The sequence below is a fragment of the Ziziphus jujuba genome, chromosome 12 (assembly GCF_031755915.1).
Source record: "Ziziphus jujuba cultivar Dongzao chromosome 12, ASM3175591v1".
Lineage (NCBI taxonomy): Eukaryota > Viridiplantae > Streptophyta > Magnoliopsida > Rosales > Rhamnaceae > Ziziphus > Ziziphus jujuba.
The window spans coordinates 19238031-19250693 of NC_083390.1; the positions used below are offsets into that span (position 1 = coordinate 19238031).

Sequence of the window (12663 nt, forward strand, 5' to 3'; positions counted from 1 at the left end):
CAACAATAATATTTGAAACTATAATGGAAGATGATGATAAAGAGGGCAACCAAACATACCAATGGATTAGAGATGTTCATTTAGATGATCATGAAGGAAATCCTGATTTAAAGATTGTTTAACAAGCTGAAAAAGAGGAAATGAATGTTCAAAAAGTGATTGCTGAATAAGTAAATTCTAGTAGTAGTGATTCATTTCAAAGGCTTATGAGAAAGCAAACTAGAACTACTAGTGCTTCAGCTCCATCAGGTGGTACACATTCACAATTTGAGATGACTCTTAATAGTCACTATAGCTCCAGTGATGATGAAGACAATTTTAATAAATTATCTGAATTAGAAGTTAGAAGAAGTAGTGGCCAAATGGAATAATCAAGTCAAGAAGCTGGATTAAACCCATTTACTGGTGAACAATATTACACACATGCAACACAAGATGAAGATCATGGGAGTAGAGATGCAGGTCAAAGATTTAGTGCTGTTGAAAAAGAATATATACGTAAAGAGAAATCTATAATAAAGATGTCACAACAAGAAGAAGATTCGATTTCTATGAATTTTGAATCTATGAGGGTTGGAAGTCATTTTCATAACCCCTATTCAATGGATATTTATGGAATGTCATCAAATAACAACTCATGGGTACCATCTCAAACTCAACCATCAAAGAGTAGTAGTTATACACATAGTCAACCAATAATACAAGATCTATATGGTTGGCATATTAATAATTATATGTAAAATTATTAATGAAATACATCTTTTCATAATTACTTCTCACATTTCACATCTCAAAATCAAAATGAGGAGGAAACCGATGATTTTCAACCACCTAAAAGTTTTATGTTATATTTAAATGACATTTATGAACTACAACGTAATTGTAATAATTGTTTTATATATTTTAGTTAATAAATAATTTTATCATATATGTATTTTTTGATATATTTTTATCAATAATAATTCATCTATGGTCATTAATGCTTATTATAAATCAATTCACTAAGAAAAATATGACATCTATTCAATATTTTTAGCAAGTTTTATAATCAATTTGATAAATGATGGATTAAATAAGCTAATTCTAAAGTTTCAATAAAAATTTCAATTTTTTAAAACAAATTTTCATCATTTTTTATAACTTTTTATCGATATTCGATATTTTTCAATATTCTCATGGAAATTTTTATATTTTAAACTCTTGATATTTCCATCAATATCAATTTTTTGAACCTCGTTTGTAGGTAATATATTCCCTGCATATATTTCAATTCTTGTCTACATTCTAATTTTCATTTACTTTATAATATTTATTAAATATTAAATTTATTATTATAAAAAAATATAATGATAAGTATGTAGATTTATAACTTATGACATTGTTTTTTTTTTTTTAAATATGATAAGTAGACTTATATAGTGTAATTTTGAACATTTTTTGTTAAATGTAGAAAAAATTTCTCTTTATTTGCTTAATTAATGGAAGGTAATTAAAAGGTAAAATAAATAAAAAACTATAATAATATTAATTTGGTAAAAAATTTTACTAAATATTAATAATATTAATAAAAAAATTAAAAAAAATTAAAAAAATTCATAGATATTTTCAAAATTTAAAAAAAAAAATTTATGAAAATTTAAAAAATTTTCATAAAAATTATGGAAAAATATCGGTGGATATTATAAAAATTAAATCTGTTTCTACTTAGGAGATAAATTTCCTTTTCTTATATTGGAAAAATGAAAATTTTGAAATTTTAAAAAAAAGTTTCAATTTTTTAAACTATGGGTGTAAAGACCAAAGAGCCCCTCACTATATATATACATAGATATAGGAATTCTATGGTGCGGACATCTGTACCATTTTAATATGTAGACGTTTGCAAAGACGATGATTTTAAGAAACCATCGTCTTTATATATAGCATATATAGTTTTGACAAAACCGTCATATTTACAAATGTCTGCACAATAAAATGATGTGGACGTCTGCACCATAAAAACCCTCTATATATATGTAATATATATATATATGCGAAGCCAAACGAAATAACAGCATATGTGAACATAACCTTATTTATTTATTTATTTTTCTTTCCTTTTGGTAGAAGCACTTTCTATGCATATGGACCACAAAGACCCCTTCTCTCTCCCTATATATATATATATATATTTATTTATTTATTTATATGTATATATATATACAAAGCCAAACAAAATATATGTGAAATATCTTTTTCTTTCTAACTTTTTTTTTCTTTTTTGGTCAATGGAGAATTGTCCTTGGAAACATCTTTGAGTGCCTACAGAAAATTTTAATTTTGATGGAAGTGGTTATAATATAATTGAAATTTTCTAAAACAGTGTAAAAGATTCTTTGAAGCATGGAAAACATGCCTTGCAATAATGGTCCGTGGCTACACATTTATAAAAGCTTAGGGTAAACTCTTGATGAATTGTAGATTTTCTTTTCCTTTTCTTTCTTTCACAAGCACCTTGCCCGTGTCTAGAATCTCAATGGCTATTCATAACTTGTTTGCTTCACTCCCCACTTTGATTTCTAATCATAGATTAATGCAACCAATATTAGCTTCTATCTCAGTTCCAACGTTAAAAGGTTGAAATTGTCAATGTCGAGTCAAATCCCTATCCACTGTAAAAAAAATCTAAAGAGCATGTTGCTCGGCGATTTGCTAACTACCAATCTACCATTTGGTACTTTGAATACATCCAGTCATTGCGAAGTAATTATTTGGTAATATTATGTGAAAAACAAAGTAGTTGCTAATTAGATGTTGTTTTACTTGTGGGGGTCAAGCCTTTCCTCCTAAAGCCTGGCCCATTAGGGTTTTCAACCCTAGAGAGCATTATAAATAGATGCTTATTTTCAGTGTTGTATCATAACACACATTAGAGGCAACATAGATCTTTTAAGACTCTAAGAGAGAGTTTTAGAAAAGTTTTTTTTTTTCTAAAGTTTCATAGTAAATAATACATCTTTTTCTTCTCAATTTTTGTGCTTTTTGTCTCTCTCTTTATTTTTGTGTTGGTTTTGTATGTTTGTCATGATTAAAGAATCACAACAATTGATATCAAAGCCAAGATCTGGTTATAGGGTTCACCGTCCGAAAGCTCAAATAAATGATTTGAGCATACCAGGAGGTAGATCTCACTGAGATGAAGAGAACGAGCCCAATCGGACCACCATCCGATGCTTCACCTGCCCACATGCCCTGGTCAAACCTTTCTACAGATTTTCACGTGTCGGTCAAAGTTTTTTTGCAGGTTTCACGCGCATCCCATGCTCCACACGCCACAAGCCAGCAGAGTCGAGTGGCTAGCCAAGCCGCGAGCCGAGCCGACCGCTAGCCGAGTCATGTTTGAGTATTGGAGCCAAGCCATAACATGTGTTCCGCCACTTCATCTGCCAGCTCGTCAGCACCGATCCCAGATTTTTCTAAAATTATAAAAGTACCCCTATATTTATGGTATTTGCAGATTTTTCTAGAAGTTTTGATATTTGTAGTTTAGCTTAGAACTTTTGAAAATTGCATTTTGACCTTAAATTTTGGAGATTTAGATTTTAACCGTTCCAAATGCATTGGTGGACTCTATTTTGTTGAATTTAGCTCCCATTTTTCTATAAATTTATTGCAGGGTAAGATGTCAATGGACGAGTCATATTCGGGAGTTATGATCAAGTTTACTGCCATCAACTATACACTTTGGAGACCTCGGAAGGAAGATATTCTAAATTGCAAGGACTTGTTTGACACCTTGGATGCCGAAGGAAGGAATCCTGATCCCACCAAAGAAGCAGAATGAAAGAAGATGAACAGGAAAACGATCAGTCAAATGCGACGATGGATCGACCACAGTGTCTTCCATCATGTTGTGCAAGAGATAGACGCATACATCCTCTGAAAGAAGTTAGAGGACAAGTACCAAGCCAAGAGTGCTCGGAATAAATCCTTGTTGATGAGGTGTTTGGTGAATTTGAAGTTGAAGAATGTAACTTCTGTAGCCGAGCATATCGGTATGTTTCAAAACTTGGTAAACCAATTGTCTGCAGTGGAGTTACAACTAGGGGATGAGGAACAAGCACTTTTACTTCTTAGCTTTCTTCCAGACAGCTGAGAGACACTAGTAGTCTCTCTCAGCAATTCGGCCCCTAATGGCAAACTTACCATGGCTATGGTGACGGATGCCTTATTTAATGAGGAGGCCAGAAGAAAGGACATTGGCAATGATTAATCACATGCCCTTGTCATAGAGAAATGGGGGAGACAACAAGAAGATAGTCATGACAGGGGGAGAGGCAGAAGCCAGAGTAAAGGTAGATCCATAGATAGAAGGAAGCCAACATATAAGTGTCATTATTGTGGCGAAGAAAGACACTTGAAGAAGTATTGCAGGAAGATGTTGCGAGAGCAGGGGCAGAAAAGCAATCAGCCGAAGAAGGATGGTGAAATTTTGGTTACTGTCAGAAGAGAAGTGGCATATTGTTCCACACATGAAGAATCATACCTTCACACTTCAAGCCAAGAAGTCGAGTGGGTAGTTGATACTACAGCATCCTACCATGTTACTTCGCATATAGAGCATTTCAAAGCATATAAAGCAGGAGACTTTGGCACAGTGAAGATGGGCAACAACAGTTTCGCTAAGATTGTTGAAATCGGTGATATTAAGATAAAGACCAACATTGGACATATAATTACTTTGAAGAATGTCCGACATGTTCCAAACCTTCGGCTCAATCTACTTTCAAGAATAGCCTTTGACAAGTAAGGCTTCGGCAACTACTTTTACAACGGCACATGGAAAATGACAAAAGGCACTATGGTTGTCGATCGAGGACATATTTGTGGAACACTTTACAAGACTCATCTGAAGATTTATGCAGATAACCTTAACATTACAGAAGGAGAGGTATCTCAAAATCTGTGGCACCAGAGACTCGGTCACATGAGTGAGAAAGGATTGTTTACCTTGACGAATAAAAAGCTTATCACTATTTCCAAGGATGCTGTGTTGGATCCTTGTAATCATTGTTTGTATCGTAAGCAACATAGAGTCTCATTTAAGTCTTCTTCAATGAGAAGATCAGAATTGCTTAGTCTGGTACATTTTGATGTTTGTGGACCTTTGGAAGAGGAATCTTTAGGTGACAACAGATATTTCCTGACCTTTATAGATGATGCTTCTCAGAAGGTGTGAGTTTATTTTCTGAAGATGAGGGATCAAGTTTTAGATCATTTCAAAGAGTTCCATGCCATGATAGAGTGTGAGACAGGAAAGAAGCTGAAGTGTGTTCGCTTAGACAATGGAGGTGAATATACTTCCCAAGAGTTTGATGCCTACTGTAGATAGGGCAATTGGCATGAGAAGATGATCCCTCGCATCCCACAACATAATGGTGTAGTCGAGAGAATGAACCGGACAATTATGGAGAAGGTCAGAAATATGATCAGTATGGCTAAGCTGACAAAGTCATTCTGGGAAGAAGCTGTTCGTGCCACCTGCTATTTAATTAACAGATCGCCATCAGTACCATTGAATTTTGAAATTCCAGAGAAAGTGTGATCTGGTAAGAATCCCTCATACACTCATTTAAGAGTATTTGGATGTTTAGACTTTACACATGTATCCAAGAAACTTAGACAGAATCTTAGCGTGAGGACTACTCCATGCATCTTTATCGGTTATGGAGATGAAGAGTTCAGATACAAATTATGGGATCCAAAAGCAAAAAAAGTTATCAGAAGTAGGGATGTAGTATTCCAAGAAACCCAAACTATAGAAGACATTGAGAAGCCAATGAAGTCTTCTAGTACCAGTGCCCATGATTTTGTTCTTAATCTAACACCAGCACAAGCCCCCACAGATGATGACGAGGTGCAAAGAGAATTACCAGAAGTAGAATAGGAGAGAGAAAATTATGTTGAACAGGGAGATGCTCAAGCTGCAAGACCATCACAACAGTCAAATAATGGTACACCTCTTCGAAGATCTGAATGAAGCTATATTCCGTCAAAGAGATATCTAGAATCTCAATATATTCTACTTACTGAAGAGGGGGGAGCTAGAAAGTTTTCAAGAAGCTAATTTCCATCAAGACACAGAAAAGTGACTGCATGCAATGCAAGATGAGATGGAATATTTGTAGAAGAACCATACCTATGAGTTCGTTGAGCTTTCAAAAGGAAAGAAGGCATTGAATAACAAATGGATATTCAAGCTCAAGAAAGATGGCAACGGACGTGTGGTGAAGCACAGAGCCTGATTGGTCATCAAAGGTTTTCTTCAGAAGAAAGGAATAGATTTTGATGATATTTTCTCACCAGTGGTGAAGATGACTTCGATACTAGTTATTCTCGGTTTAATAGCCTTTTTAGACTTAGAGCTTGAGCAGATGGATGTGAAAACAGCGCTCCTTCATGGTGATCTACATGAAGAGATTTATATGGAGCAGCCAGAAGGTTTTAAGGTTTCAGGGAAGGAGAACCTCGTTTGCAAACTAAAGAAGAGCTTGTATGGCCTCAAACAAGTACCTAGGTAGTGGTACAAGAAATTTGACTCCCTCATGGTGAGTCAAGGATACAAGAAGACTGATGCAGACCAATGTGTTTATATTCAAAGATTTCCAGATGGAAACTTCATTGCACTTTTGCTATATGTTGATGACATACCGATCGTCAAACAAGATGCAATGAAAATTAGTAAGCTGAAGAAGAAACTTTCCAAGTCATTCGATATGAAAGACTTGGGACCTGCTCAATAGATTTTAGGAATGCAAATAGCCTGAGATAGGAAGAATCACAAATTATGGCTATCTCAGGAGAAGTATGTCAAAAGAGTGATAAAGAGATTCGGCATGGAGAAGTCCAAACTAGTCAACATTCCACTAGCAAACCATTTCAAGTTGAGGAAGGGATCGTGCCTTTCATCTAAAGTAGAGATAAAGGAGATGGCTTCAAAGCCTTATTCTTCAGTAGTGAGAAGTCTGATGTATGTAATGGTGTGTACCAGACCGGACATTGCCCATGTAATTGGTACCGTGAGCAAATTTCTTTCAAATCATGGAAAAGAACAGTGGGAAGCAGTTAAGTGGATTCTCAAGTATCTTAAGGATACATCCAAAGTATGCTTATGTTACGAGGGAGGTGATCCAATTCTACAAAACTATACAGATGCAGATATGGCCGGAGACCATGATAGTAGGAAATTTACTTCAGGTTATCTTTACACTTTTGTTGGAGAAGCTGTGTCATGGCAATCAAGATTGCAAAAGTGTGTAGCTTTATTCACGACAAAAGTAGAGTACATTGTTGCAACGGAAGCCAGTAAGGAGATGATGTGGTTAAAGCGTTTACTTTATGAACTGGACATCAAGCAAAATAACTATAAGATACATTGTAACAGCCAGAGTGCTATGGATTTGAGCAAGAACTCAATGTATTATTCTCGGACAAAGCATATTGATATCCGTTATCATTGGATATGTGACGTGATAGAGCATAAATTACTCAAATTGGTGAAGACTCACACAAAGTAGAATCTAGCAGATATGTTTACTTTAGAGAAGTTGAAGATGTATAGAGACATAGTTGGTTTAGATGGTGGGTGACCATTAAGTTTGTAAAATGTAGCTGGAAGGGGAGAATTGTGGGGGTCCAACCTATCCTCTTAAAGCCTGACCCATTAGGGTTTCAACCCTAGAGAGCATTGTAAATAGATGCTCATTTTTAGTCTTATATCATAACACACATTAGAGACAACATAGGTTTTTTGAGACTTGAAGGGAGAGTTTTAGAGAAGTTTTTTTTGTGTATATGTTTCATAGTAAATAATACATCTTTTTCTTCTCAATTTTCATTCTTTTTGTCTCTCTCTTTATTTTTGTGTTGGTTTTGTGTATTTTTTGTGATCAAAGAATCACAACATTATCGTGGTTGGTTTTTTATTTTTATTTTTATTTTTTTTATCTCTGTAATTTGCTTACCTCAAACAGTAGATAGTGATAATTAAAATTTTCTGGACATCTAAGCTAGCCAATTACAAAGTTAAAAGAGAAATACATATAACACAACTTCAAAATTGTATTGTTTTTTCTCTTTTCTTTCATGTTTATTGTTGTTTACATTCTTGAACAAACTATAACTATTATTAACACACATTTTATATAAACAAACTACAAACAAGTAGATAAAATAAATAAATAAATAACAATATTAAAAACAGCACCTCAAATTTTTATTTTTAGTGCTGAATTTGATATGAAAATGATTTTGTGTAGAGAGAGAGACATGCAAGACAAGTCGATACGCTGAAAGAAAGGGCAAGAGTAATGCTTGACCGGAAGGAGACAGATAAACTAAGTCAACTTGAGTTAATTGATGTGCTGCAAAGGCTTGGATTATCTTACTACTTTGAGGAGATAAAGAGCATATTGAAAGGTTTACATGGTAATAATATTTCTCATACATGGAAGAGCAGAGATTTGTATATATGCTACGGCTCTTGAATTTAGACTTCTCAGACAACATGGGTATTTTGTACCCCAAGGTAACTCAGTTCATGGAACTATTAGCTTTTATCATAGTAATTTAATCAGTTGATCAAAAGGAACTATTAGCGCTTTTTTTTTTTTTTTTTCAATGTAACAGGTATATGATAAGGTGTATTCCTTTTTACCATTTAGTTATGATTGAAAGGTGGGAAAAGATCACTTTCCCATCTACAGTTTTAGCATTAAACAAGCGCATACATACATACGAAATACTAAGTAGAATAAAACACCATTTGGCATTATACCTAAATGTGCCTGTTAAATAAGATTCATAATTTAAATCACAATGACCATACAACTTTATTATTAGACACGAATTCGATAAAAACCTGTATTTTAAAATTTTCCGACCAGTCGACTCTGTTTTGTGTTTTTTACCCCTACCGGTCAGTACTCAATTATATACGTAGTTGTGAATATTACTCTAAAATGCTAACAGATTAATGGAAGGTGCTAAAAAATGACATTTCACAATAGTACATGGTGAGAGTAATGCTTAAAAAATATTTATTTAAGCGTCATATATTTATACTCTCAATCTATGCACCTATTTCCAATTGCAGAGGCTTTCAATGCTTTCAAGGATAAGATAGAAAATTTTATGAAGGACATGTCCGAGGATACCATGGGAATGCTTTCATTATATGAAGCTTCGTATTATTTAACAGAGGGTGAAAATATTTTAGAGGATGCAAGGGATTTCACAGCCAAAAATCTCAAAGAATACATAGAAAAAGAAAAAGACGAAAATGAAGTTTGTATATTGGTAAGGCATGCCTTGGAGCTTCCACTACATTAGAGGGTTCCAAGATTAGAGAACAGGTGGTTCATCGATGTATATGAAAGGAGACAAGATATGAACCCTGCTTTGCTTGAGCTTGCCAAATTAGATTTTAACGTAATCCAATCGACTCACCAGCAAGATTTGAAACATGTGTTCGGGTACATGAAATATATATGTATATATATATATATTTATATTTATTGTATCTCAATTATTTTAATTTCTAATTGGCACTTTTATATAGATGTACATCATGTCAAAGCTATTGATCCTGGAAACACTAATACTGTGTTTGAAGATTAGAATCCATTAAAAAATTAAAAGATAATATACATGAGAGAAATTCAAAGCTTTACATATATATTTTCATAAAATTGATTTTTTGACTTCAAACTTGACATTATATATAGATAGGCAATTTTGAATTTCTAATGTAGGCTTCCTTTTTGTGCATATATATATATATATATATATATATATATATGTATGCTGAAGGTGGTGGAGTAGAAGTCGACTTGGAGAAACGTTGAGTTTTGCGAGGAACAGGTTGATGGAGAATTTCCTATGGACAGTGGGAACGGCATATGAGCCTCAATTTGGATATGGTAGAAGAATGGGCACCAAGGTTAATTCATTTATAACAGTAATTGATGATGTATATGATGCTTAGGGTTAGACCTGGCAATTTGGATCATGACACGGCGACACGACTCGAAAACGACACGGAATAAATGGGTTTGGGTTTATTATAAATGGGTTCGGGTCATAATCGGGTCAACCCGTTTAACACGATTATTAATCGTGTCATTTTCGGGTTGACCTGTTTAACTCGAAATTGACCCGTTACGATCCATTTATTAAACGTGTTAGTTTCAACCCGACACGATTATATACCTATTACAACCCATTTAAATTTAATTTTAAATTAATATTTTATCACTAATATAATATTTAATAACTAAAAAATATTATAAATTAAAAAATTTATAAAAATAATTTTCTATTACTAATTTTTTAAAAACAAAAAATACATCTTTAATAAAACAAAAACATAAAAATAAAAATAAAATAAAAAATATTTTCGGGTTAATAGGTTAATTTTCGGGTTAACGGGTTAATAGGTTAGTTTTCGGATTAATAGGTCAATTTCAGGTTAACGGGTTAATAGGTCAACACGACCCGTTAAAATAATCGTGTTAAACGGGTCGTGTCGTGTTGACCTGTTTATAAACAGGTCGGGTTAGTGTTTTAGGTACCTGACACGATTAATAAATGGGTCGTGTTCGGGTTAGGTATTTTTGACACGATTATTAAACGGGTTGACACGAACACGACCTACCAACCCGAATTGCCAGGTATACTTAGGGTACTTTAGAAGAACTGAAGCTCTTCACAAATGCTGTTGAGAGGTAAAGGATATTTGATTAGCAACTGATTACCTTGTTTTCCCTTATAATTAGACTTAAGCTTTTCTTTTTTTCTTTTTTTTCTTTTTTTTTTTTTTGTTAAGGTGTTATTATATATATAGTTGGGATATGGATGCAATGGACCAGCAACCATATTATATGAAGATGTGTTTTCATGCCCTTCACAATTCAGTAAATGAAATGGCCTTTGATGCGCTCAAAGAACAAGGACTTCACATCATCAAATACCTCCAAAAAGCAGTAATAATTTGATTATAATTTCTAGTTTCATGGCTAATTAACCTTGCACATTTTTTTAACCTTTATATCATTGCTTTAAAGTCTTATTTTTTTCAATTACCAAAAAAAATCTTATTAGTATTATTATTATTTATTTTTTATTTTTATACATTGAATCTGTATTGCCATTTTTCAGTGGACAGATCTTTGTAACAGTTATTTACGAGAGGCAAAGTGGTATTATAGTGGATATACTCCAAGCTTTGAAGAGTACATGGAGAATGCATGGATTTCAATATCAGCTCCTGTCGTACTGGTCCATACCTATTTCTCTGTTTCAAATCCCATTACACAAGAGGCTTTGCAGTGCTTGGAAGACTACCCCAACATACTTCGTTGGCCGTCGATGATTTTTCAACTTGCTGATGATTTGGGAACATCATCGGTAAACATAACTATATCATTAATTAATTAAACTACCTCATAGTAACTAAAATCCTTTTTTTTTTTTTTTTTTGGCTAGATTGAATATATATATATATATATACAAGCTTGTTACTGTAAGCGAAGTCATCCACCTTATGGAGGGCGATAACCATTCATAGCCATCAAATTTTAACGATTTGATATCTGTGAATAACTATCTTATTGTATATTTAGAAAGACTTTCCTCACTATAACATTTTCATTTGTGTATATATATATTTTGGTAATATACAGGGTGAATTAGAAAGAGGTGATGTTCCAAAATCAACAGAAACCGGTGTCTCCGAGGATGATGCTAGGAAATACATCAAATTTTTGATGGTGAAATATGGAAGAAGATGAATGAAGATTATGGAAATGCATGTTGTCCCTTATCGGAGACCTTTTTAAGAATGGCAATGAATCTTGTTAGAATGGCCCAATGCATGTACCGATATGGCGATGGACATGGTGTGCCAGATGGTGAAACAAAAGACCGTGTTTTATTATTGCTTATTAGGCCCATTCCCATGTAGTTAAACATAGAAGAGAAGAAATTAATGAAGTGCTTATATATTCTCCTTGTGAAGAATAAATATCCAAAACCAAAACTCAGATTATTATAATATTATTTTTTTAATTTAGCTTCTTTTCCCTATTAATAACAGGATTAATAGCGCAAGCTTTGTATAAATATTCGATCTCTATAAAATTTATATAATTGATATTTCATCCTTGTATACTGTGTTTTGACTATTTTATTACAAGATTTACGGTTGTTTATTTTTTCTATTTATTATTTTGTTTCTTTTTCTTTTTATAAATGCAATATCATGTGTCAGCATTTTATGCGGGTGCGTATAATTTTATAAAAATCATATGATAAATTTTGTAGCCATCTTTTCGAGCTTTTATGATTTCAAGTTTTTCAATTTGTGAACAATAAAAAAAAAATTATAAGGTCTAATGATTAAGATTAAAAAAAAATTAATATCGTTAATGATTTTTTCTTTTTTTAAAATCTGTATTCAATTTGAATTTGCATATTAATGGGCTATACCCTTTACCCCATTAATGTGCATATAGCCGTAGTATATATGGGTACCTCATGGTAGATAAGCGTCACATGGGGATTTAGATCCCACTAATAGGCTAATGGAAATGCTAATCCAAACTTAATATATAATGCTTAGCTTTG

General features: G+C 33.1%; 1 pseudogene; it reads left to right on the top strand.

Moving 5' to 3' along the window:
- Window positions 1-2515: 2515 nt before the first annotated feature.
- On the top strand, window positions 2516-12193 carry LOC132800202 (terpene synthase 10-like; annotated as a pseudogene).
- Window positions 12194-12663: the final 470 nt, after the last annotated feature.